The following is a 21546-nucleotide window of genomic DNA, read 5'->3' as shown; positions in this document are numbered from 1 at the left end:
GGACCCTGACAAACTATCTGGGAATTAAAATTGTGCTGTCCTCAGTCTGCCTGCCTCCTTCTGCCAAAACAAATTTTCATTACATGGAGAAGGAAGCTGTAGCCGAATCTAACTGCTAACGACTCCAGCATCATGAGAGTCGAGCCGCGGGGGACACAGTCTGCCTCTAATTAATTTCCACGCAGCTGGTCCACCGAGGTGACCTGGACAGCCTCTGAGCTCTCTCTCTGCTGCAGCTGAGCCTTTGTAGAACCTGCCGGCAGAGCCGGCTGCAGCAGCACGGGACAGCCTGAGCTCGGGCCATGTCTAAGACCAGGCACTCAGGACACAGCACCGTTTCTCCCTTGTGCGCTGGGCACAGACCCTCCCCTTCACATCCCCTTCATCAGAAAGTCCAAGAATGACGGATGGAAGATCAGAGGAATAACGTCGACCTGGGTGTACCTAGACCCGTCTCCGCCTCAGCACAGTTTACTATGTCGTTTCAGAAATAACCCCTCGTGATGGTGATGGTTTCTTAGAAGCGGAACACAAACTTCCCACTTTGCCCCATGCCCTGCTTCCTTACTCCTCTTCCAGAGGTAACCAGCTAGCAATCTGGCGTTTACTCTTCCAGACCTTCTTCTAGGTATTTATAAGTATATCTACCCAAATACAAATACAGCTATTAATTAGCTAAAGGCATCCCATACTGCAATTTCTTTTTACCTACCCACACTTTTGAAGATCTTTTTCATATCAGTGTATTCATAGGTCTTTAAAAAAATGCCACATCATATTAATGGGCAAAGATGTACCATAATTTACCCACCCTCCTGTTGACGAACATTTAGATTGTTTGCAAGTGTTAGCGATTAAAATAGCTAAATGTGCTACAGTAAACATTCTTCTACTTGTTTCTTTGTACACACGTACCAGTATCTTTACAGAATGAATGCACAGATACGCTTTTGCTGGATTAAGATCCTGCTCATTTGCAATAGTACCAGACACAGCCCAATTGTCCTCCGCGAAAAGCTACTAAAGTTACACTCCCAACCAAGTGCATGAGGCCAGTTCTTCCTACATGCCCCATGCCCTACCGACACTGAAGTCTCATCATTTCAATTTTTGCCAGGCACTTAGAATCTTTTCAAATTGGTCATGTGCATTTCTTTTATTTGAAAATTGCCTAATTAAACCCTCTGCCCATTTTTCTTACTGATGTGTAAGAACTCTTCATTTATGCTGGATATTAATCCTTTGCCTGCTATACAAATTATATTTTCCAGCCTTTCACTTTTTACAGCTTATTTAGAGTACCTTTCCTTGTACAGTAGTTTTAAAATTTTTAAATGTTCAAATATGTCAACTTTTCCCTTATAGCTTTAAATGCACGATTACAGATCATTTATATGTATGTGTGCATGCAAGTGTGTGTGTCTGTGTGTGTGTGTGGATGACTGGGGAGAGATCACTTCCAGGCTTTGCAGAGGGAGGCAGGTATCTGGAGCCAACCTCTCTGTCCCTCCTCTCTCCTTTTCTGGCCTGACTGGGCCACTGCTTCTCCCGACACCATCGGACCTGCCTCACCCCTCTCTACCCTTGTCCGCCTGTCTCCTGCGGTTCCTCCCACACACCTGTGAGCACCTCCTCTGTTTTACCGCCTTTGGACACACCGTTTGAGTCTTGTTGATTTACCGCTTCTAAGGTCTGAGTTCCCTTTTGCATGTCTAGCCACTACTTTTTTTCTTCCTACTCTCAGAAAAGGTGCTTCATGCATTTAGTGAACATACCCCGAGCCTTTCCCATCTCAGCCAACGGCTCCACCCTTCACTCACCGCGCTCAGGCCGAACACACAGGAGTCACCTTGTTTGGCTCCCGGCCCCCATTCAGTGCATCAGCAAAGCTTGCTGGATCTCCTCGGCGAACATCTCCCAGGTCTGACCACTTCTTCCCCCTCCCCGCTGCCCCTGCAGAGCCCAGGTCACCATCGCCCCTTCCTCCTCCGCCAAGGCCTCCCACCGGCTCTGCTGCCACCACCCCCGCCCCTCTACTGCATATGCCCCCAGGGCAGCAGGTGAATTAACTTCAAACCCAAGTTAGAGCAAGTCATTCCCAATCTCAAAACCCTCCACTCACCTCCCAAGATACTCAGAGTGAAATGCAGACTCCTACAAGGCCCTACAGACCAGCGCTACCCAACAGAAATACAATGTGAGCCACTTATGTAATTTCAAATTTTCTACCAACAACATGTAAAAAGTGCAAAGTACAGTGAGATTACCTGTAATAATACGTTTTATTTAACCCAACATGCTGAACATCACTTCATTGTCCAGCACTGGTCATATTTCAAGGGCTCACGGACTGACTGTGGGCCAGTGAACAGCACAGCCCAGAAGCGCTGGTCCCCAGGCTACATCAGACACCTGTGGTAGTTCATTTTATGTGTCAACCTGACGGGACTACGGTTGCCCAGACATTTGGTCATACCTTATTCTAGGTGAGAGTAACATTTGAACTGGTAGACTGAGTAAAGCAGACTGCCCTCCCCAGTGTGAGGAGGCCTCATACAATCTGTTGAAGGCCTGAGTAGAACAGAAGGTTGGGTAAGAAGGAACTTCAGCTGCCTCACTGGTTGATCTGGGACATCGGTCTTCTCCTGCCCTAGGACTGGAACCTACACCATGGGCTCACTGCCAGCAGGTCTTGAGACTTCTCAGCCTCCATAATCACGTGAGCCAATTCCTCACAATAAATCTCTTTTTATATATATGTATTCTATATTCTATAATATATATACTATATACTATACTATACTATATATATACTCTATATATACTATATTCTGTAATTATATATATACTATATATGAGTATATATAAAGTATAGACATAATTACATATTTAAAATATATAATATATTTTTATTTATATATTTTATATATTTAAAAAATATATAATATATAAAAATATATTAAAATCTATGTATTTTTAAAATATATTTATATATTTATTATAAATAAAATATATAATATATTAAAATATATTATATAAAGTATATATGTAATAGTATATATATACTATTCATAATAAATATAATAGGATATTCTGTATTATAAATGTATTAACACATAAATATATATTATTTTCCTATATAAAATATGTTACGTATATACATATGTATCTCCTACTGGTTCTGTGTCTCTGGAGAACCCACACACACACAAACACACACACACACAAACACCCCTCTGCACCTGCTCACACACTCCAGCCACACTGCCAGCTTTGCTGGTGCTCAGACTTGCTGTACTTCCTCCCATTCTGGTCACGTTAGCTTGAGCTCCTTCTGCGTGGAATATGCTTCCCCGAGACCTTAGGCTTGGTTCACTCATCTGCTCTTTCAGGTCTCTGCACAGATGGCAATCTTCAGGGAGGCCGTGCCTGACACTCCGGGTAAAACAGCCCTCCTGCCACCTGCCACTCTGCCCCTCACCTGCTTCACTCTTCTTCACAGCACTTGTCACCGCCCAAAACATCCACACATCTGTTTGTTTACTGTCCACCTTCCCCACTAGGACATAAACTTCAACCAGAGGACACACCCTGCCCTGGACAGCATGGCCATTCAGTCTATGCCCCACCGTCCGCCCATCTCCCACCGGGCTCTTTTCAAGGCAGGTCATGTCCAGGCACTTGGGGGTTACAGAAGGCTGGACCGGCGGGGTCCTGAAAGCCCAGCCCTGACTCTACTGCACTGAAGCCACACCCACCCTGCAGAGTATCCCACTTACGGTTCATCTCACTCTTCTCTTCCCTCTCTCTGCTCAGATTTTAGGTTTCAACAAACACACAAGGTCAGCCAGACTCCTAGGAACTCAGAAGAGAAGAGTTAGCCAAAGAGTGTGCTAAACACAACACTTTAAGGGGAAACTAAACATAAGTATTTATTCAGAGTCTCCATAGTTTCCATCCAGCCTTCATGGACTGCTATCTGGCAGCTTCCATCAAAAATTTAAACACTGATAGACTTGACCCAGCAATTCTGCTTCTACAGGTCTCTCTTTGGAATACTTCTACAAGTGTGAAAAGATGTACATTCAAAGACATTTCATACATTATTCACAACAATAGAGATGTATAGATAACCAAAAACGCACACAGGGGTATGATTAAATAAACTACTGTATATCCATACGATGTAGCACTCTGCCACATTAAAAAGAATGAGGTTGTTCTATATTATACTGGCATGGAAGGATGTCCATGAGAAATAAGTTAAAAAGCTAGTTGTTGAACAGTATGCACGGTATTATCCCATTTTTATGACACAAAAATGTTACCTGTATTATAGTTGTAAATATATAAAAATAACTGAAAGGCCATTTACTAGTTTTTAAATATTTTTAATAATGGTTACTTCTGAGACGTAGGATCAAGGGAATTTTACTTTTTATTTTAATATGCTTCTGCATTATCTCCACTTTTAATGATGAGCACACACATTACTTTTATAATAAAAAAAGGCATGAAACCAAAACCAAAATGAAAATAATCTATCAGCTCTCTGAAAGGATAAGGAAGGAAGAAACCAGCCTAGTGCAACCAATTCTACAAGAATAACTTTGATCGAAAGTTTCACGACCCTTCCCCCTAGGAACACAGTGCTGCCCAGAGAATTCCTGTGTGGTTCTGGGAGCTCTTGATGGCACAGAAAATTAGGGCAGTTAGTCAAGACTTATAGTTGTCGTTGCAGTTTTCTTGCAATCTGGACTCAGCTTAAATGTTTTTTGAGTATACCATCAGCTTTCGTTTTACTCTGTAAGATCCCAGAGTACCTAGCAATGCCAGTTTTGGTCTCACAGTTTTCCTGCTGCCCCTCTGGCCACTCTCCCTCAGTCCTTCCCGTACGCCTAGTAAAGCTGCCCCAGGATTCTGCCTCGACCTTCTCCAGTCCGCTCTTCTGGGTGAGCCTGTCCACTCAGCATGCTTGTACCACCGAATTATACCCACTGATGACTATAACGATCTGTTATTTCCAATCCAGATGGGCCCAGGCACCTCTCCTGAGATCCAGACCCGTTTCTAGGTGTCAACTAGACATGACCACTTACCTACTGGATGACCAGATCATCACACCCTAAATGGAGCTAATCATCTTCCTCTCCAATCCACTCCTCTTCCAATATTTTCTTTCCTGGTCAACTGTCCCCCTAGTCACTGAAACCAGAAGCTAGTGAGTCCTCTTCCTTATTATCCTCCCAAATCTCATCGGTTGCTAAGTCTCTCTAATTCTGCCCCTTTATCCATCCTCACGGTTTCCCTTAGCTAAGTCCTCCTCATTTCTTGCTGGGACAACTAGGAAAGTCTCCTAAGTGATTTCTCAGTCTGTGTCTTACATTCTTCATCTTCAGTCAACTCACCCTCCTTACAGCTGCCAGAATGACCTTTCAAATTACGTGATTTTACTTGTAAAAGCTTTCCCAAGCTTTCCCCGGTCTTCAGTAGGAAGCCCCAGTTCTGTGTCGTGGAACAAGCAAGCTCCAGGATCGCACTTCCTCTGCTGCGCGTCCCCTGCTGTGACTCCGTGGTCCCCTACGATGCTCTGTGCTCCCACCGTGCTGTCTCGTAGTCTGGAGGGCTCAGTCTCTCCCTCAGCTGCTTGGCCCACCTCATCATCCTCAAATTCAGCTCCTCCCCTCTCTGAAGCCCTTCTGTATGAGTTTCTGGTTTGCCACTGGAACAAATTACCATGATCTCGGTGGTTAAAAACAACACACATTTATTCTCACACATTCTCACACATTTATTCTCACACATTATTTATTATGATGACAAATGTCAATGGCTAAGTCAGGATCCGCACTGAGCAAATCAAAATGGAAAGAAAAATTCGATTCAAGATAACGGTTAGAAGAATGCTATATACTTTTTTTCATAAAAAGAAATAAGCACATCAAAAAAAATCAAAGGGAGGGCTTCCCTGGTGGCGCAGTGGTTGAGAATCTGCCTGCCAATGCAGGGGACACGGGTTCGAGCCCTGGTCTGGGAAGATCCCACATGCCGTGGAGCAACTAGGCCCGTGAGCCACAATTGCTGAGCCTGCGCGTCTGGAGCCCGTGCTCCACAACAAGAGAGGCCGCGATAGTGAGAGGCCCGCGCACCGCGATGAAGAGTGGCCCCCACTTGCCGCAATTAGAGAAAGCCCTCCCACAGAAAACGAAGACCCAACACAGCCATAAATAAATAAATAAATAAAATAAAAAAGTGCGGTACATAGTAAAAATTGGAATGTGAAAAAAAAAAAAAAATCAAAGGCAATTTGCAGAGGCTCTTAACCTCACCCACAATAGGCCACAAATCCGTGCAAATCAATCTTGGGAGAAGTAAGAAAAGATAAGAAAAAAAGGATAAAGAAATATGCACAATAACTGACTTTATCCCCCAACCATCTAACCTTCTCACTCCATCCACCTGTGAAAGCACAGGTAACGGGGCTAATTCTTCCCCCAGCTCTACAGACCCCACCCAGACAACATGAAAAGTCATGTTAGGAAGATGAAGGGGAGCAAGAAGAAAAATGACAGGTAAACGTGGCAACAATGAGTGTTATGATCATCAGGCAATGGAACTGGAGGAGGTGATTAGGAAAAAATGAATGATGTAATCAGGAAGTAGGGATTCTGATGTCACTTATGAGACAAACAGAATGAGGGAACATTTCAAGGGAAGATTTATAGGGGTTGAATAGGGTGAAGAAAGGAAATGTTATCTAGATACGAATACATCAAATAGAAGAGGAACCTGGATGAGTTATAAATGAGAGAGAGAGTGCGTAAGAGAGGATTCAGGAGGGCTTGCAGGGATAAAAGAAGGAAACAGGTTTTAGCTGCTTTAAAAAAATCAACAGGAATATCTGATGTTGGTGGAGAATGGAGTTAATGAGGGAACAATCTGAATACACTCAAGAAAACGCTGGATTTAACCTATTTAAGGTTCATTCCAATTCAACTCCATTTATTGCACGCACGAGGGCAGACCTTGCAGCTGGAAATTTAAAGTAAAATAAAGGAGGTCTCTGTCCTCAAATAGAGACCTTCAAAAAAATCAGACTCACAACAGAGACCTAATTATTTCCTGGGATAAAAGCAGGGATGATTTAATTCTGAAGACTGTTAGGAAAAGGTAAGGATAAAAGAATGAAGAAGTGGGTTTGGGGGGAAAATATTATATCTGTTTAAAAGCTTTATAATCCCCCAAGTATATTCTTATTCATTCATTATTAAGCACCAAGTAGGCACCAAGCACTGTCCCAGTGAAAGAGAAGGTGAGAGCTGTCACGGAAGTCATAGTTCAAGGAGTGTGTTTATTATCACAAGCATTTATAAACGCCAGGCAGCACCCTGCAGTTGCTTCTATGTAGATCACCTCACTTTAACCCACTCTCATCTCTGTTGGTATTTTTATTGGTATTATTACTTTGTAAATGAAGAAACTGAAGGTGTGGAGGTAGTAACACGTCCCCATTTACTAGTAGGTAGCTGAGCAAGATCTAAACTTGCGCCCTCCTGCCCTCATTTTAGCTCGCATTTCACTGCCCCACAAAGGCCTCGGTGAGTCCTGAACGTAATGAGCCCTACTGGCTGCCTGCAGTACGAAACACAAGGAATCCAGGTGAGTCTGACTCCATAGGAAGGTTTAAAGGGAAGCAGGAGGGTGTATGGGGGAGAATGCTAGGAGCAGAGAGCGGGGATGGGGCAGGGGAACATAGATGCTGAAGGCCTTCTATTTGGGGCTGTGACCAGGAGACCAGGGAATGCTCAAGCCATTTGTCTTCTAAAGCTGGAGGCCAATGAATCCCAGCATTCTTTCCATCCCTGGCCCCAACGTTCCTCTCTTTCACTCAGTCTGCACCGTGTGGAACTACTTACTCCTTTGGTAAATAACCTCCCTCTCCCACTTCCATCCTTAATCTTTCAGAGCAAGCTTCTCAAATGGTCCTCTTCCTCCTCATCCAACTTATCTTCAAGTCAGGAGATTTCTTTCAAACCATCCAATACCGCAGCAGAACTTGAAGCCCCGATGCTCATGTAAAACTCCTTTTCCTTTGAGGTTCCAAACTTCTGGCTGATGAGCTGTAACACTACTCCCTGCTGTCACCTACGTTATAGTTAGCGCCCCTCACTTACCCTTAGGCGTGGTCTTCCTCTTACCCCAGGTCCTGCCATCATCCGGGTAAACGTCGATGACCCCTGCATAACTCATCTGACATCCCAGCCTTTCAGTACTTAGACATTTGCTACTCTTGCCAGGCACCTTTAATCAGGACACCTGGGTATCACCCTGGACCGTGTCATCACCTAGAACTTCACCTCTGAAAATCACACACCGCACCTTCTGAGCACAACCTTCTATCCTCCAGCTGTGTTACTGCCACTCCATCAGTTCATGAATCTAGACAACAAATCCCTTTACCCCAAACTGCCAGGCTCCTCCTGTCTTTGCCTCCTTTCTTATCCAATCTGAAGTTGCCCCCAGTGTCCCTCACCTCTACTATCCTCTTGTCTACACTCTTGCTCTAATATCACAGAGGCAGCAGAACCACTTGGTCACAACCGTCTGCAGAATCCAACCCTCCCTAACCCAGCTGTCACCCTCCCTAGTCCAGCTGAGCACACGACAACACAGATGGAGGCGCCAAGTTTACAGTCGATAGTTGTAACTGAGGCCACAACCCAGTCCAGCAATTCTCCTATTGTTTTCTTTTCATCTTTTGCATTCATTTTTTTAATGTATTTTTTTAAATCATAGTTCTACATCTGTACCTTTCTAAAAGATTATTCCACATGGCAAAACAAAAAACAGCAGTATCTTGTCCCACCCTCCATATGCCCAATTCATAATCATCACTTTCAACTTTTTAAGCTGTTTTTCCTAGTATTTATCTCCATCCATGTAAGTAACATGTCTATACTGCTAGTTCTTTTTTTTTAATAAGTTTATTTATTTTATTTATTTATTTTTGGCTGCACTGGGTCTTCGTTGCTGCGCGCGGGCTTTCTCTAGTTGCAGGGAGTGGGGGCTACTCTTCGTTGCAGTGCGTGGGCTTCTCGTTGCGGTGGCTTCTCTTGTTATGGAGCACAGGCTCTAGGTGTGTGGGCTTCAGTAGTTGCAGCACGCGGGCTCAGTAGTTGTGGCTCACAGGCTCTAGAGCGCAGGCTTAGTAGTTGTGGCGCACGGGCCCAGTTGCTCCACAGCATGTGGGATCTTCCCGGACCAGGGATTGAACCCGTGTTCCCTGCATTGGCAGGTGGATTATTAACCACTGCGCCACCAGGGATGTCCCATATACTGCTAGTTCTTGATACTTACATTTTAGACATTTTAATAGCTCTCTACTACAGAAAATGACAAATTTTCTCTCTATAGGCTCTCTATAGGCACTACCTCCCTCTTCAATACAGGTGTATGATAATTTTTGTTTAAGTCAAAATTCATTGTTCATTTTGTTACAATTACATAAATATTATTCACAACTGAGCAATTTCCTTACTTGTATGACTTTTTGTTTTCCCTGGATTTAATAGTTGCCTTGGTTGTTGTTTGTTTAGATTGTTTGTATCTATGCATTTTGCTAATTCTCCCCAGAACTCTTTATCAGTCACAACTCTCCTCTCACAATTATGTAAAAGGTTTCATTTTTGTTTCCCTGGAGGCTTCAATTCTCCATTTTCTTCTGGACTCATAACTTCTTGCACTGTTGTGCAGCTGTCATCCCAGAATCTCCCTTCGTCATCATTCCGCGAAATACCTTTGTCTCTTTCCCATGTTGGATCCCTTTTTTCTGGACCTCTCATGTATTCCTTTTTCTTGGTCTGCTTCCTTATTTTGGTAAAGTACTTTTTTTTTGAGTTTCCAGAGAAATGTACATGAGAAATAAATTATTTGACATCTTCCATGGCTGAAAATTTCTTCTTACAGTTGACTGTTTGGCTTCATACAGGATTCCGACGTGGCAATCATTTCCCCCAGAACTGTGAAGGCATTTCTCTTTTAGCTTCCAGGTTTGCTAATGAAAAGTCTGATGCCACTCTAAATTTTAACCTTTTGTATGTGATCTGTTTACTCTCTTGGTACCTCTTTTCTTCCCCAGTGTTGTGAAATTTCGCGATGTGCCTTGTGTGGGTCTTTTTTCATTCATTATGCTGGGCATTTGGTAGGCTCTTCTAGTCCTACAGTTCTGGGAAATTTTCTTGAAAGGTTGCTTTGATAATTTCCTCCCCTCTGATTTCTCTGTTTTGTTTTTATGGAACTCCTATTATTTGTGTGTGTATATTTATATATACAACCTATATATAAATATCTCTTTTTGGATCTCTCCTGGTGCACATGACACTCAGTACTCCCAACACTGAACTCTCTGTCACCTACCAAAACTTCCTCTCAGTCCTATTTTCTCTGTCTCGGTAGATGTGTCTTTTGCCCGAGCCAGTAATGTTGATCGCATTCTTATCTCCTCCCTCATTCTTACTTCTTATATGCAATAAAATGCCAAATCCTATGAAACATACATCTTGTATCTCTCTTAAATTTAGTCCACCTCTTTTTTTTCGTAGTCTCTGCAACTCCTTAATTCAGATCACTGTCACTTCTCTTGCAGAACTCTGCACCACCTCCTACCTTCTCTTCTCTCCAGTGAACTCTGCTCCAACTCATCCTCCAGACCTCAACCTAGAGGTCTCTGGATGCTGCTAATATGCTCTGTGGCTACAGCCTTATTGCACTATAGGTTGAAAGCCCTTTACCTGTCCACGTTCCCCGTTAGACAATGTATCACATGAAAATCGCCCACTCAGTAAATATTTGTAAATAAATGGAGTTGGTTATCATTACTAACTAATCATGTTCTTCCTCTGTGGAAAATGAAGTCAACCTTGAGATTAGGTAAACTCCTGACATTTTGAAACCTCTTCTTGTTTTCTTTCTCTTTTTCATTTCTTCTGCAGTACCTCTCTCTCCCCACCTAACCAACAGGCACATCCTAACTGAGTAATGAGAAATCACCTTACACACTCTTAGAAGAAAAATGAGTAAAGCTCTGCATATGATGGATCTGTGGGAGGAAAATAATCCAGTTCTGGGGAATCAAGACACTGCGTGATCTATTAGGCACTGAGAAAATGTGAATAAGTAAGTCGTGGTGCAAAAAGTACTTTGTATTTTTGAAACTACCCAAATACATACTGGGGCTTTATTCATTGTGGCAGTTTTAGTTAGGTAAGCCCAAATGAAAGAAATGGTCTAGGATTATTTGTCTCATTCCATCCAATAATTTACTTTCACATTAATTCAAGAACACAATAAAATTGTGCTTTTCACAGCTAACGTTTTCCCCATATAAATATGGTCTACTTAGTATTAAATAAGTGCCCACACGTTAGTTCCCTGTAGTTTTATTCCAAAGGCTGCATCATCCCTTATTTTCTGAACTATTCATTCCTTGAAAAATCCAAAGCATTCCCTTATTCATTCGTTCATCATGTATTTATTGGGTGGGTCCACCGTACTCGATGGGGTATTAGCTGTTGGAGAGTCCAAGGTGAAAGACAAAATCCTTATGCCCAGAAATTCACCAACTAGTGGGACATGTAAATAAGTAGTGACAAGATAATGCAGCAGGTGCCAGCCCAGAGGTCTGGATAAAGATTCCTCAGGGAGCTCAGAGGAAGAGTCAGGTAGGGCTTCACCGAAGAATGTTATGTTTGAGCTGAGGTGTGAACTATGCGGGACAATCACCAAGAAGGATAGGACACAACAGGCATGGGATCATGTGCAAAGGTACAGCACGTTCAGGGGCAGCAGGGTTGGGTATGAGACAGGAGGGTTTGCTCGAGTCCCACCTTCCTGGTCTCTAGCCCTCCACGATCTCCAACTGCACCAGGCAAATATTAAAAATGCTTAGCATAATGCCAGGCACTTATTAAGCATGCAAACATGGTACTTATTAACAATATTAACTTAATTATTATAAATATTTGTTTAGAACCTATGGATTATAAGTGCAGTGCTAGTATATTAAATCATTACTGAATCAGGTTGACAAGAATTACACATTCTTCTTTTTCCAATAAGGAATCGAAGGTTAGAGAAGTCAAGTAACTGAATTAAAGTCACCCAGCTATTGGTGGGTCTAACTTCAAAGCTCATTCCCTGTTTCCTCTGCCACCCAAAGTCTATGTGGTAGAAACTCTCAATTAACAGTGGCTTATTAATAAAGTTATTCCACTCATTGGAACAAAAATCATGTGGAGACAGAAATACGTCCAAGGTGTCTTTGTTTTTTGAAACCTAAAAAGATGTAGCCAATGAATAAGAAAAGGGTCCTGTAACCTTGTTGTTATATTTTCCCAGGTCATGGGCACAGAAGCATTGCATGCTGGCAGCCCAAGCAGGTGGGTTCTCTGCTGGGTGATGTTGGTCACAGCAGCTGTGTGAAGAGGCCCATCACTGTCAGGGCTACAAAAAAGGGCACCGGCACCGGGTGCAAGTACGGGCTTTGCAGCTGGATGCCGGGGCTTACACCCAACCCGTAAATCTCCTTGTTTTGTTATCCTGGGAAAACTACTTGATCTCTCTAATCCACCGTTTCCTAATCTATAAAATAGGCTTAAGAATAGTACCTACACATCATAAGGTTTTTAAGTGAGGATGAAATGAAATGGTGGGTATGACTAAGCGTACAGTAAGTACTCAATAAATGCTGGCTATTATTATTATTATAGTTGCTCATCAATGAACCATCACACCTGTTTGGCCTGTTTAATATTTATCCCATTGTCCCGGCCCGGATACACAGCATGGTATTGTCACATTACTTAAAGCTGCATACACTTAACGAGTGAGGCATTCGGCTTTCATTCATTCCCCATCTACCTGCCATGTGGACTGTTCAACAATCAGAGCTACTTCTAGGCTGGGGGACTCTGCATTTCAGGGTCCTGCGTCTGGTGGTTGTGTGCAGGCTTCTCATTTTCAGCATGGGCTTTAGACTCCTATCAGCGAGGCTGCTTTGGGGCCCAAAGCAGTTCTCAACACAAATATGCTGATTGATGGATTAAAGACGGACAATATGAAGACTCTGCAATGTCCAAGAAATGTATTATTCTTTGCCACTTATCTTAGAAAAGGGATGGCTGGCATTTGTCTCTTTCTTATTATATTTGCATTTATTCTAGCTCCCCCCCATCCCTGCCCAAAGACAGTAATTAGTATTTGGTATTTCATCAGTGTAAGGTAGCTAGTAAAACATATAAATCTGCAACGAATTGGAAAGTTTTAAACACTGACATGTAATTAAAAGTTCCATGCTCATCAGGCTAAGAGATGGGGCTACATCATGGTAACACTTTGCATAACAATGCATTTAATAGTACAGGAGGCAGAGTCCTGAAGCACATAAATGTCAGAAATCACAATGGAAAACCGGCTCTCCAGGACCATTTGCATTAATTACTTCTGGACCAGCTCCCATAGCTCTTTGAGGCTGACAAGCAGAGTGGGCAAAATACCAGGTGTGTAACCTTTGAGATGCAATACGTGCATATACTCTTAAGTGAGAGCTAGGGTTTTGTGCCTTACTTTGGAGGTGCCACCATGCAATAAAAGGTTTCACACCAGCCTGCAGGGGGCTTAACAGCAAGGAGAGCCACGGCATTTTATAAATTCTCTCTGGTACAGTGAGAGTGTCCCCCAGTGCTTCCCAAATTATCCAAAATATTATCCGTGCCGTTGTTTCCATGAAAGAATTTGAAAGGCATAGCAGAGAAAGGGAAATGTATCCTGTCCCTTACTTGGATCATCCTGTGGCATTTCAATAATTGTTAAATAGCCCTCTAGGCCACTAAACTGGCAATAGAGGATGAGGGTATCAGAGCTTTAAACTCAAGTGTCCACACACACAAAAAAAATCAAACTGTCCCAATGAACTGCTTAAAGGGCAATGTTTGTGTAATGATTAAGGCCCGGGTGGACTCACCAGGATAATCAGAGACTGATGAAGCAGCTGTAAATTTTCTGTACATTTTTTTCACGCTGTCTGTCTTTTCACCACTTCACAGCTTGCAAGTTTCTCCATAAAAGGGACGGAAGGGGAAAGGAGGTTGTTTATTTTAAAATTAATAAGGAGTCTAGTTTTTAGCAGCCCTAGCCCAAGATTTTAAGGGGAGGGAAGCTTGGGAACCTCTAAGATTTACAAAGAGGGAATCCATGCGTTCACCTGCACGAAATGCTGTTCCCCACCATTGCTGCCTGGCAACTTCGACTGACCCGTTAGGTCTCTGCCTGCGTGCTTTTTGCACACTACAGTAGGTCTGTATGATACGCCTCCACTGTGCACTCAGCATAACTGTAATTAAATAATTACGTGTGTAAGTACAAGTTTTATGTTCCTCTCTCCGGTTACACCATGGGCTCTGTAGCAACAGAGACTGTTTCTGTCTCATTCATCATGATTTCCCCAAGCATCCAGCACGGAGCCCAACTCAAAGAAGGTGCTCTGTAACATCCGTGGAATGAACGGATGTCCGTCACTCCCCAGGGTGACTGAGCTGGACGCTGGGGTCGCAGCGTGTGACTCACAGCGCCTCCTGGCCGCCGCGAGGAACCTCCCCACTGCTGGCCAGAAAGAACAGCAAATAGGCCTTCCAGGACACCCACGAATGCCACCCTCTGAACGATGAAATGGACAGTCACTCCATCCATCATCCCGCCGTATTTTCCTGTCTCTGTGACCTCATGCAAAGGAATGGGTCTCAAATGTATCGATTTTTCTCCCACAAAAGTTCTTTCTAACACTTCTACTCTCCTCTAATCTCCTCTATCCCCAACCCATTGCAGGTTCCCCTGTTGGCTTCACAATGACAGATGAGCTAAAGTTGGGCTAGCCGTGGGGACCCAGCCTCAGGGAGAACACAGCCAACATCAAGTGATAACACCATCTGTACTGAAAAGCCCAGCACAGCCTAATTGCTTTGAACTTGCCTCCTTCAGGTCCCTCTCCCGGGTCAACGTGGGCTTCCACATTGTGAGGTGCCATGATTCCCTCACTGTCAGAAAAATGAGAGGCTCTTAGAGCTGCTTATGTTAAAAGAGCATATGCTATGGTAAGAACCACCTCCCAAACCATCCAGACCCAAGATTCCAGTGGCAAAGTGATCCCTTTACCTGTCCTGTCCTTTCCCAGAGCAGAATATTTTATTTCAGCAAGCTCTCACTCAATCTCTTCATTGAAGATGAGCCCAGAGAGGGGAGATGATGCTTGGCCAAACTGAAGAGAGGCGGGGGAGAACGTGCTAGAGCAGCTGTTTCCGGAAGCCTGCACCTCAAAGTGCTCGGTAAACACATTCTGAGGGTGTTGACAAGCTACTTGTCTTTTTAAATTATAGTATGCCCAGAAATACCTAAACTTGTGGAATTTAATGCAGAAATAATAATCCCCTGTTCAAGAAGTAAAATTAAGTTTCATGATACAAGTGGAGTTTCTGTAGCCCATGAAATAACAGCCTCATTATCTCCAGAGAATATTTTCCTTAGGGAGAGAGGAACCCAAACAATAAGACATCAGCTGTTCATCTTCTATATAACCATGGGAAATCCTTCTACAGCTTAGTCCGAATAAAGGAATTTTATTTTCTGTTATACATCATGTCAACATGACAGTATCAGAAGGCATACTGACCTAGAAGTAGTCTATCGCCAGATCAATACTTCAACTGAAAATACTTTCCCGTTTGCTACAACAACTGAAAAGCAGTTAGAAAAGTCCGTCGGTAAAGCCTGGTTGTTTGTGTAAAGTTATGTGGATCAACACCCTGCTGAGATTCTGTATTTGACTTACGAACAACAGAACAACTTTTCAGGACAACTCTGAGAAAAAGAGTCACCAAAAGACCAAGGTTACGTTTCTAGAATTCTTCTCTTTACACAGCCACAGGGAAGATGTTCAGTACTTTTTTTTTTAAACCATTAGCACTAAATCCACAGCAGTTTCCTTTGTCGTCACACTGATGCCAAGAAGGCAATGAAAAAATAAATGAATAAATAAACAAATAAATAAATAAATAAAGGGAATTCCCTGGCGGTCCAGTAGTTAGGACTCCGCGCTTCCACTGCAGGGGGCACGGGTTCAATCCCTGGTCGGGGAACTAAGATCCCACAAGCCGAGGGGTGTGGCCACATAAATAAACGAATAAGAAGGCAATGATCACTAGTAACTTACAGGAAGATGATATTATAGGAGTGGGTCATGCTTAGCACAGTGCATTAGTTCTCAACCTGTGTCTGGAAACCTGGGGAAAGAGGGGCGTGGACAGAATACAGAATTATTATAGGGGATCTGGGCGCTGTATGTGCAGTAACTAGCATTGTCCCAGAAAGAAGATTCCACCTCTAAGCTGTATTGTTCAATGATAGTGACTTCAATAAAATGTAATTAACTGGCCTCCATCTGTGTAAGAATCTGTAAGCAGCACAGCACAAAGGTTAGGTATATACCTTTTAAAGTCAGACAGATCTAGGTTGATTCACGTTCTGCTACATAGAAGCTGTATGACCCTGGGTGGGAGGGGGGTTTACTTAGTTTCTCTAAACCCCAGTTTCCTCTAGAGCTAAATTAGGTAGAATATAGAAATCCCCAAGCATACTGCATGGTACATAAGAGAATGCTCAGTAAATATACCTTTGAAAAGAAGAAAAGAAAAAAGGAAAAGACCTGAACAAAATAGTTTTGTTATTTATATTCCTGATATCTAAAACATTTAAGCATCCTTCCAATTATCCAATACAGAATATTACACTTAAGACAAATTAAGATTGACTTATTTGCCATCAAAAACTGAACTAAGGCAACTCTTACTTTAGAGGGACAGCCGAAAACACATGCCAATCATTTCCTTCTAAGGGTCCTCTAAACTCTCGATTATAGAGTTAGATTTCATAAAGGATGTACTCCTAGATTATACTACTTTAGCTCCAGTAAAATATCTCTCCAAACAACTCATTTAATATTGTTTCCTTGATTTAGTTGATTTATGGCTATAAGAAATAGCTATAGTCAAAATATGTCTGCGTTATTTGTAAAGCCATATTTCAGTGTGACTCCATATTTCTGCTTTTAGGAATCCATCATAAAAACACACTGGATTGCTCAAGCCCTGCCCATTCCCAAGAAGGGCTTGTTTTCATGACTGGCCTTTGGCCAGCTCCTGGGAGCTGAGCTTTTGGCATGTTCTGACTGAGGAAAGTGTTCTGCCTACCTGAGGTCTTGGGTCACATGGTACCAGTTTGCCTAGATAGTCCAGCAGGTGCTATATGCCAACGTAACTGACCCATAATAAAAACCCTGGACAACCAGACTCAGGTGATGTACTGTTGTGTATCGTAGCTCAAGGAATTAAGCACACCTGTATGACTCCACTGGGAGGGGACTCCTGGGAGCTGGTGTCTGGTTTTCTCCGAACTTCGCCTCGTGAGCTTTCTTCCTTTGGCTTTTTACTCTGGATTCTTCCACTTTCACAAATTGCAATGATGAATATAACAACTTCTGAATCCTGTGAGTACTTCTAGGGAAATCATCAAGCCTGAGGGTAGTCTGGACAACCCCAGCAAAATATGTTTCTGCAAAATAACCTTATTACAATTCCTTGTTTTGTGGTAATGAAACATTGAAAACAACCTAAATGCTGAACAAGGGATAAACAGTCCTACAAATTGGCATAAATCAATATGAAGTTATTACGACAGGACTAAAAGTTAAATTTTCACATGTTTATCATGACATTGGAAAATGCTTAGGATATAATGTTAAGTGAAAAAGCAAGATACAGAAGTATCTATAAAGCATCAGCTCAATTATGGGGGAAAAATCCATACCTGTTTAGAAAAAAGAGTGAAAGGAAATATGCCAATATATATTATTAGTAGCTATTCATGGCCTGAGATTATGAGATATTTTATTGTTTCATTTTTTTCTATATTCTTCATGCATTTTTCCGGGAGCAAATTATTATCCTATTTTTTACTGGGTTGTTTTTAAGTATTTCATTGTAAAAACTGAAACGTTTGGAAAAATTCTAACTATAGAAGGAACACAAAACTTAAAAGTTCTTTTTCCTAATCACAATTTTTCTCCAGTTGGACACCACACTGATAATAGCTATTAACTATTTAAATGATACTTTCCATCTTTTTTCTATAAATATGCAAAAAGGTATACATTAAAAAAAGATTTATTTTCATTTCGGGTTTTGAAAAAATGGGATCATGTTCTGCAGCTTTTCTTGCTTTAATAATATATTATGGATAGTTTCCAAATAATTCATATGGATCTAGCTCAATCTTTTCAATAACTAAATAAGAGTCTATTGAATGGATATATATTGTAACCTATTTAAATATTTCCATATTGATGGATATTTAGATTGTTTCTAATTGTTTAATATTATAATCAGTGTTGCAAAGAATATTCCTATACATATAACATTGCTGCTTGAGCAAGTATTTTTGCAAAAGAGAGTCCCAGATGTAGAAATACTGGATTACACGTTAAAGATAGTTAAATTTTCATAGATGTTAACAAACTGCCCTCCAAAAGACTAGCAATTTACATTCCCACTAATGCTACAAGAGTGTTTTTTTGCCATGTTCTTACCAACACCGGCTGTAATAAACCTTCTTATTTTTTCTAATCCAATATGAAAAAGATGGTATCTTATTAAAAAAAACTGAACGTATTTAGTCTTTAGTGAATTCGAACATCTTTTCATATGTTTACGGCCACTGACCTCTTTGTACTTCTAGTGTATAAGTCACCCATTCATATATTTTACCTATTTTTCAAATGAAATTGTACTTTTTCTATTGATTTTCATAATAACACTTGGTTGAAGCACTGTCATTCAGTTTATCACCCTTCTTACCTCTAGGATGTCCTTTATTGCAGACAATTTAAAATTTGTATGTAGTTAAATCTATCATTTTTTAAAGGTTTCCAGGTTTCACATCATGTTTAGAAAGGCCTTCCCTGTTCCAAAATTTTAAAATATTACCTAAGTATTTTCCTATCAGAAAAGATATGTTTAAACTATACAATTAAAATTATTGTCCATTATGTTGTTCAACATAATTTTTTTTAATTCACAGAGTTAAAATTTTACACATTTGTGCTAAAAAATAAGTTTCTCTCTTCTGATAAAGTGGCACACTCTTTTTTTTTTTTTTCCTGATTGTGTTTCTTCTTTTGCCCTTGCAGTCGGAAGCTGTGAGCCCAGTTTTATCAGGCTCTTCTCTTTTTATTATTTGGATTTTTATCCTTGTATCTTCTGTTATTCTGTGCCCTTTAGTACATGTTGCCTTGTATCTTTTCTGAAGTCAGAAAGTGATAACATAAAAAGCCTATTATATTTAAACTTCTTCAGGTCATTTGTTTCTTAATCCATCTTACTATGAATTCCTGGTCTGCTAGAATTAACTGGCAGTCAGCTGATAAGATTACAGATCTCTTGCTCTCCCTCTAATTATCAGTGTACAAATCTGTTTACCTTATTTTGAGCCCCTGAAGGTTAAGGACTGTTCTAATTATTCTTGAATCCAAGTCGCCTGGAATCACCAAGGGAAAGAAGCAAAGCATCGCAGTTTAGAAATGTTTCCAACAGCATGTGTTAAAACAAGGGTTGGTGTTCCCTAAGTAATTAAAATAACCCAAACACCTCACAGTCCCAAGAAATACAATTATTTGGAATTTAACTGTAATTTGCATGCCTGACTTCCGCTTTTTAATTAGCTTGATGACAGAACAAGGCGATGTGAAAGCTGATTTGGTATTAGCAACTAGATTTTATTTAAATGAAATATTCATACCAGTGGAATGAATGCAAACCTAAAATTCAGTAATAAAATTTATCTTTTAACCACAATTTTATAATTGTTGTTAAATTAGGTGTTGGAGTGGGATGAAAGTTAGAGGAGAACGTCCTGAAATCTCTCAAGGGAGCTCTCTGCTTCATTTTTCCCAATCCGTGCCTTCCCCTGATAACTACCTGTCACAGGGGTCACAGCCATAGTCTACACAGCAGCTGGTCTGCGGTCCTCCGTCTAGTAAATGGTGGTGCTTAATCCTCGTTCTAGAACACCCTTGGGACATCCCTGGCAGTCCAGTGCCTTCCAATGCATGGCGTGCAAGTTCAATCCCCGGTCGGAGGGCTAGGATCCCACATGTCTCGCGGCCAAAAAACCAAAACATAAAAAACAGAAGCAATATCGTAACAAATTCAATAAAGAGTTTAAAAATGGTCCACATCCAAAAAATAAATCTTAAAAAAAACAAACACCCTAGCACTTCCTCCTCCTTATGTCAATAATGGGAAAATGTCTAAGAAGTTTTATGTCTTTGGAAAAATTAAACACAGAGCCTTAGGGCATCATTGAAATAGGTTTCCGAGCAGACTTGGACTAAGCCTCGGGAGCTCTGTCCACTGCCTGTCTCACCCAGTCCTCCAGAGTCTGGGGCTGCCCCCCTGCCCCGCACTCCCACCCCCTGCAGACCCTGGAGAAGGAGGCCGCAAGTAACAGAGCGAGGCTGGCAGAGTTCACAGTTACAGAGAGGAAAAACTGGGGGAGAGAGAGAAGGAAAAGAGAGACGTGACTGGGGGCAGCTGCCAACTGTTTCTACCGGGCGAGGCCTGTGTAATTTGCCATCAGAGCCTAGGAAGCTGACCTCAGGGCAGTTGCATAAGGGATGTGAAACAGGTGGGAGTCTCCGAGCATCTGCTGGAGCCTGTTCTAGGACACGGGAAAAGGCAGGACTCTCACTTGTCCTCAGGAACTGGTCTATTGCTTCATTATGTAACAACCTGCTCAAGTCACAAGTACTTTCTGAGCGCTCAGCGTGGAAACTGGTAACATCATGGTGACCCTTTCTCTGCTGGGAACATCCCTTACCCCCCATGAAGGCACAATTCCTCCTCACACAGTATCATTCCTTCCCCTCTCCTCCCTCTGGTTAACATCTATTTTTCATGGCATCACCAACTGAATTCTAACCAAGTCATCTCAAGGAGAGCCTGTCCTGAGGCAAGAAATCCTGTGTACCATTTCTGTTTACCACCATCCCCAGTTCACACATGTGAAATCTAATGGTAATGGGGGACCACAGATGGAATTCTTATACTCCACAGCTGGATATTTATATTATTGTGGAAAAAGCACAGGACACATACACAACATATGTGATTTCCTGATGCCACCACATGACTTGGGGCAAGTCATTTCACCTCTGAATCTTGATTTCCCATCTGCAAAATAATACTTTCCTTGCCTACCTACTCTAGGTTTTTGTGAAGACCAAATCATATTTAGCACATTAAAGTGTTTTATAAAGTAATACAAAGTGGAAGAGAATTCTTGTTATCAAGATCACATGGTTTTCCAAAATCCTCTACAGAGCAGAAGTATTTGAAAAAATAATGAAATTTTTATGGTCTTAAACACTGTTGCTGCCTTGCCCTC

At 41.8% G+C, this 21546-nt stretch overlaps 1 protein-coding gene across 10 annotated transcripts in view; it reads right to left on the bottom strand.

Annotated features, from left to right (window-relative positions):
* MTUS2 (microtubule associated scaffold protein 2) overlaps positions 1–21546 on the bottom strand; it is a 531311-nt gene that overhangs the window by 150277 nt on the left and 359488 nt on the right. The window lies entirely within an intron of this gene.

The sequence above is a fragment of the Balaenoptera ricei genome, chromosome 18, assembly GCF_028023285.1.
Source record: "Balaenoptera ricei isolate mBalRic1 chromosome 18, mBalRic1.hap2, whole genome shotgun sequence".
In the NCBI taxonomy this organism is placed as follows: Eukaryota; Metazoa; Chordata; class Mammalia; order Artiodactyla; family Balaenopteridae; genus Balaenoptera; species Balaenoptera ricei.
The sequence above is the reverse complement of the archived record's forward strand: the minus strand, read 5'-3'. Positions and strand labels throughout refer to the sequence as shown.